Source organism: Erithacus rubecula (assembly GCF_903797595.1).
Source record: "Erithacus rubecula genome assembly, chromosome: 10".
Taxonomy (NCBI): domain Eukaryota; kingdom Metazoa; phylum Chordata; class Aves; order Passeriformes; family Muscicapidae; genus Erithacus; species Erithacus rubecula.
Window position 1 is genome coordinate 27,306,130 of NC_136662.1, and position 6,979 is coordinate 27,313,108.

Genomic DNA, 6,979 nt, shown 5'->3' on the forward strand with positions numbered 1-6,979 from the left:
AGACCTTTCCTCTTGCGTTGATGCCTCAAACATCTGACTTGAGTTTCATTTTAATCCTTCTGACCAAACTGTGCTCCCCCAGGCGAGACCCAGACCTTCTGAGTGGCAAAGCACTAGAGCAGAGGAGGGGAAAAGGTCTGGGAGCTTTCAAAAAGCTGAAAAAAGGCACGAGGTACAAAGCTCTCACTTCCTTCCAGAGGATCACACACTTGTAAGCACACAATGTTTGAGAGAAATAAAATCTGTGGAGTGAGGAGTTGGTGTCCTTTTGGGGAGGATTCTGGCTGGATCTCTGGTTCCCACCGGTTTGGGTCTGTCACTGCAGCAGATCAGCAGTGTCAGGGACTGCAGGCAGCTCTGCCAACAGCTTCCTGACAGCATCCAAAGGGGAGGTGTCATGGCTGGAGTGTCTATCCACCCTCTGAAACAGCCCTGCCAGCCCTTGGGATCTGTACCAGCACGACCCAGATAATGGGGATGAGAGGGATGAGCTTTATGCTGTGCTGGTGCTTTGGGGATGTGCAGCCTGGCCCAGGCCAGCTCTCAGTGCATCCCTGGGGTGCACTGGCCTTGGGGGTTTTATGTTCAAGGAAGAAAGGGGCCACCCAGGACAAGCTGAGCTATTGCTGCCCCTGCCAGGTGCTAGCAAGCAAAGCCCACAGAGTCTCTGTGCCCACACGATGCTGTGTGGGGCCCTCACTTCCTTCCTGCCCCTTTCCCCGTGCCCACAGTCAGCAGCGGGTGCTGGCCAGCCCTGCATGGGCAGCAGCCAGCCCGTGGCAACAATGAGAGCAAGCCAGGCAGTGAGTGCCATCCTATGCGAGCCTCTGCTCTGTGTGTGTGTGTGCATCTGCCAGAGCTCCCGCTCTCCCTTCTCCCCCTTCCCTCTCTTTCTAGCCCCCCTCCCTGCAGCAGCCTTGTTCTCTGCACGAGATGCAGGGCTGGGGAGCCGGGGGAAGTGGCACAGTGCTGCTGCTCTGGAGGACAGAGCCGTGGCTGGCGCCTCTCCCTCCCCGATGCACCGGGAGCCCGCAGCTCCTCAGGGCCCCAGCCAGCCATGCCCATCGAGCACCAAAAGCCAGGTAGCTGCAGCACAGGTAAGAGCCAGGAGGGTGATGGGAGGCCCCATGGTCCTTCCCTTGGCTGCATCCCTGGGGGAGGAGGGATTCTGCCTTGCTCCTGCCCCAGTTTCCTGCCGGGCAAAGTGGGAGGGGAATGCTGGTGCTCGGATGTCACCCCTATTTAATGCTTCTCCCCGTGCAGTAATCTTCCCGTGGCATCTTGTGAATGGCCAAAGGGACATAGGCACGGCTTGTATTTAATTAGCAGGCGGGGAAAGTGCAGCGGTTCTCAGGCTCAGCCCAGCGCTGGCTGGGGAGAAGCGGGGCTGGCTCTGGGGTGATCTCCGTGCAATGGGATTAGCGCTGGGCCTTTGATGCTGCGAGAAAACATCAGCCCTTGCTTGTGCCTGCTCCTCTGAGATCTTCACCATCTTGCCATCTCCCCCCTCCCTTCCCTGCTTTGCTACTGTTGTGGTTTTAAAATGGTGGATTGCGTTCGATTCGAATATTTGGGTATCTGTGACATTGTGGCTGAGCTCTGGGGCTGAGCTGGTTAAAAATGAGACTAATTGGAGCGAAAAGAGAGCGTGTTGGAGGCGAGGGAGCTGCTCTGAGCCGAGGCTGGAGTGAAAACTTGCAGATGGCAGAGGCACCTGCACCCTTTGGGGGAAGAACCAGCTAAACTGGGGGGAATTCTCTTCCTGCGGTGAGGGTCAGCTCCTTGCTCTGCCATGAAATAAATTGGGACATAAACTGGCACAGCTGATGAGTACAAGGGGATGTGCTGGCATCCTCTCCCCCTGGCTGATCCCGGCTGCTGTGCCCCATCCCAGCGGGATGTGCTCCAATCCCTCCCTCTGGGAGGGATGCAGGATGCACGGGCTGAGCTCCTCTGTCCTGCTGTGCTGCTCTCCGTGTCCCTGCACCCCCAGAGCAGCACTGGCACCAGCCTGGCCTGTCCCCTGTCCCCCTGCCCCTTTCCATGGGGCTCTGGGGGCATTGCCCATCTGGGCTTTAGGCTCAGGCTTTAGCAGATCTCGGGGGGCCTGGCACAGCCACTCTCCTGAGGAGAAACTGGTGCTGGATGCATCCATGGAAGATCCACCTGGGGAAAGAGGACGAGCTCATCTCGCTCGCCTCATTTATATTTTAGTTCAGGCTACAGCATCAGCCTGCAGGGACAGATGAAAGAGAAATCCCAGCCCACCCTCGTGGCCGACTCTGTATTTCACCCTACAAATGCCCAGGCTGTGTTTAAAGCTCAGCACGTGCTCAGGTGTTGGGCTGTGGAGGGAGTGACCTCGTGGCACAGTTGTGTATCCATGGAGCGATGGATAACACAAATGGCCCCAGGAAATCCCTGCTGTGGGAGCTGGCTGCCCTGCAGGCCCCAGCCTTTGGAACAGCAGCGATAAGAGCAGAGCAGCAGCAGACCTTGTCCGTCATAAATGGCTTTGGGGCTGCAACCCCGAGCTCTGGGGCTGATTTTTAACACTCAATAAACAGCTCGTTCGCAGTAGGCAGCTCACGGGATGCGGGCTGGGATGGACTCCCGGCAGAAAATTAACCCTGTCTGTCAGCAAGCCTCGCTCCCTGACCCGTGCTGAGCATCAGATCTCAGTCCAACCCAGCCAGGGATGCCAACGGGTGGCCGGGGATCCTTGTGGATCTGTCCCAGCTCGCAGCCCCGCACAGAGCTGCGCTCCAGCCGCTGCCATATTGACAGCAGCAGCGATGCTGAGCGCTGGGAGGGCTCCAAGGCGGCACAGAGCAGCTCTGTGTCAGCTCCAATCCCTTCTGCCTCCCTGCTCCGCACTCGCAGCATCCTCCCCGGAGCGCAGCCAAGCCGCTCCTGGGCACGGCAGCGCGTTTCCTCGGAGAACAATTACGGAATTGTAACAAAGTGCTTTAAAGGGGAAATTCTTCCCTTTGATTGCTGCCTGCTCGCCTCAGCCTGGAGCTGCCTGCCCTGCTTTGCTGTTGGTTTTGTGTCCCACCTGCCCGGAGGAATTCGGGAGGGAGAGGAGAGCAGTGGCAGCATCTGTTCTGCTGCAGAGCCACAGGAGCCACAGGCGTGGCCAGGAGACACTTTTGTCATTGACACAGGGGACAGTTTAAATAGCTGCCGTGCCCTGAGCTAAGCCACAGACGCATCTGCGGATCTCATTTTATGTAACTCGCTTTTATTTTTGGGCGCGTTCTTTCATTTTCCAGGGGAGTTTGGCTCGATGGGTGTCTCCCATCTCCTGTCCTGCCTCGTAGAGCACATGTGAGGTGCTTTCCCTGACCAGCCCCCATCACCTGCCCCTGAAATTCTGTCTCTCCTTGTTTCACCTTCTAGGATTTCCTCCCAGACGTGGAGAATGATTTGAGGTTGAAGACGAATAGATAAAAAACATTCTGAGCTTCATCTGTGGATATTTCCTGGTGCTACCCGAGATTATTTTTTATTCAGAAGTGGGTTCTGTTTGCAGTTAAGATAAGCGTGTGGTTTGTTTTGTAGCTTAGCAAGTGATCTACACCCATCAGAATTCCTTGTGCTGGACCAAGTGTGATTTCAGACAAGACAGCAGGGCAGCCTGGCACAGTGAGCAGAGTTGGATGCAAGCTACAAGTAATTTCCTTCCAGGTTTAATTGCAAACGGTGGTGGAGAGCAGCAGTCTCTGGAGAGTGATTAATTAATTAATTACCAATCTGAATTCCCTTGGGGTTGGGCCCATATCAGTGCCACTGTGGATTCTGGATAAAATTTGAATGGCTGTGAAGGAGAGCAAATGACATTTTATTCCTTTCAGTAGTCCAGCAAAAGCCCAAAGCCCCCTTTGGGTTACAGCAGTGTGGTTGCAGGTTTGTGGCTGAGCCTAAGGCAGGATTTGCAGCTCACCTGAATTCCCAGAGCCTGGACTACTGTGGGAGGCAGCCAGTTCCCTGTGATTGGCATTTTGCAGTCACAAAATCCCAGAATGGTTTGGATTGGAAGGAACCTTGAAGCTCATGAAATTCCAACCTCCTGCCATGAGTGGGGGCACCTTCCTGAGCATCCTCTGGAAAGATCTCAAAGAAACAGGGTCCCAGGAAAACACACCAGGCAATGGCTTCACCTACAGGGTTGTAGCTGCCCAGCACCACAGCAAAGTGAAGAAGTGCTTTTCTTGGCATGAGGGAAAATCCTCTTGGGCCAACAGGCTGTGAAAACTTGAACAAGGCCCTTGGAGCACAGCAGCAGCCAGGAGAGATGTGCCAAACACTTCAGAAAAAAATCACAAAGTAAAAGCAACTGAAGCTGGTGGAGCTGTTTGGTCTGGATGAGAAAATAAAAAAAAACCCATATGAGTAATGGTCAAAACACCTGGAATAGGCAGGGAGGCATTTGAAAAGAAAAGCCTGGAGAGGGAGATTAATGTGTAGGGAAGAGGCTGGCAAATTCCTTTCTGCCCTTCCACAGTGACAGCCAACACTCCCAACCCTGCACGTGTTCACTGCTTGTGTGTTTGCTGCTGCCAGGTTAGGAAGAAATTGCTTTGGAGTAATTTTTGGAGAGATTTAAATTTTTGGATGGCATTCAAGCCTAATATCAAAATGAGTTATTTTATTAAAAGCATTTAAATAGAAACTAAAAAGGGGTCGGAAGCAGGGGGGCTATTTTAGAGGGAATTTGCTATAAACCTACTGCACAGAAGCTTTCTAAAATATTACCCTGTAAAAACCCCATAATTCTCTTTATCTGCAATTTAATTACATTTCCTGTAGTGCTTGTGTCAGAACAGTTCACTTATTCTCATTCTCTATTAACTCACACCTGCTCTGGGAAACTAGAAGGAAAAATTGGGTGCATACAGAGTAATTTGTGTGTTATTCAGGATCTCACTGAGCTCACAAAAAGGGTCTAATAAGGCACTGGAGAAGCAGGAATTTGGGGTGATGGCTGTGGGATGGCAATACCCAAAACTGGTGTAAAAGCAGAGGGAGAAGTGGACACTCCCAAGATCCAGGGATTTGTCTCATCCAGTGTTAGTGGACCAGAGTTTGATCTGTTTGGGACTGCAAAGTATCTGAGTAATGGAGCAGAATCCTCCAGAGCTGTGTGGATTGAACATTTTTAGTGACCTCCTCCAGCCCACAATGTGTGAGTGAGAGCTGAGGGATGTCCTGGGACTGTTGTGAAAACCTCATCACTTGTGACTCCCTGCACTGCCCAGAGGGAACCTGGGGGCATGGAAATGATGTATGAAACCAAAAATGACACGTTGGAAGTTAAATTTGGCTTGGGTTTTGGGGCAAGGGCTGCAGCTGACTGTTATTTAACTCAGACAAACCAGCCTGTGGTGACAGAGGGTGAACCTCAACCTTTGACTGTGGTTCAGAGGAGATTTCACTGGCCACAGCATTTTTGCAGTGCTTGTCTTGTGATAACTGGAGATGTGGTTTAATCCCAGTCAGGATGACCTGGGCTTTGCCAGGGGAGGGTGAGAACAAGGCAAACATTTCCAGGCTGGGAAGGAGGGGATCCAAGCTGATGGAGAGCTGGGATCCTTGCTGCAGTGCTGCTAATCCCTGTGTTTTTCTGGGAGGTTTTGCAGGACTCTGCTTCTCCCCAGGGATGTGCCTGGTGATAATGTGCTGTCTCATGGCATGTTTCCTGCTTATAGCACCAGGATGCCAGGGCCAGCAGTGCTTTAGCAGAGAGGGTGACTGCAAATTTCCAGGGAAAAGGCAATCGTTAAACTGTTATTAATTGCTGAATTGTTATTATCATTAGTTTTCTTTCTGGTTTTTCGGGGGGGGGGGGGGGGTTAAAGTCATGCAGCTTTGTCAGGATCAAAAAAGCAATGGAGCTCTCAGTGAGGCTGTGACCCCCACCAGTGCCTGTGTGACTCTGGGTGTTGTCACTGCTGAGCCCACAGCTGGGGGATGTTGGTGCTGGGGCTGAGGCTGGTGTTACACTCACAGTGGTGCCGACATCCCATAGATGTTCTCTGGAGGATGGAGGTGGGTGGAGGAGGAAAAAGTGGGATTGGAGCCCATAAATTGTGGTGAGGGCACCGAGGGAGCTCGCAGGGATGTACAACCCCAGATCGATCAGGGGGTTCACATCCCTGGGTGGATTTTTGTCATCCTGTGCCCACCAAAAAAAAATATCTCCCTCGGCCTTGCTGACACCTGGGCTCTGTAGTGAAACTCTCCCACCCCTCCTGTGTGCCCAGCTGCCGGAGATGAGCGATCTGGGGGCAGCAACCTTCCCCAAAGCTGCGGGGAGCCGCTCCGAGCGGGCGGGCGGGCTCCTTATCGCGACACAGCGAGAGTTTCGGCGGCATCCCCCTCCCGCAGCCCTGGGCATCCTCCGCCCCTGCGCTGCGGCCCGAGCCCGCGGGGGGACAGGGGGACAGGCTGGGCTTCTGCTGCCGGCTGGGTGAGGCTGGATGTGCTGGGATGTGCTGGGATGTGCTGGGATGCGCTGGGATGTGCTGGATTGTGCTGGGATGTGCTGGGATGCACTGGGATATACTGGGATGTACTGGAATGCGCTAGGGTGTTCTGGGGTGTGCTGGGATGTGCTGGGGTGTGTTGTGATGTGCTGGGATGCGCTGGGATGCGCTGGGATGTGCTGGGATGCGCTGGGATGCGCTGGGATGTACTGGGATGAGCTGGGATGTGCTGGGATGCGCTGGGATGCGCTGGGATGTGCTGGGATGCGCTGGGATGCGCTGGGATGTACTGGGATGAGCTGGGATGTGCTGGGATGCGCTGGGATGCACTGGAAGGCGCTGGGGTGTTCTGGGGTGTGCTGGGATATGTTGGGATGTGCTGGGGTGTTCTGGGATGAGCTGGGATGCGCTGGAAGGCGCTGGGATGTGCTGGGATGCGCTGGGATGCGCTGGGATGGGCTGGGATGTTCTGGGATGCTGTGGGATGCGCT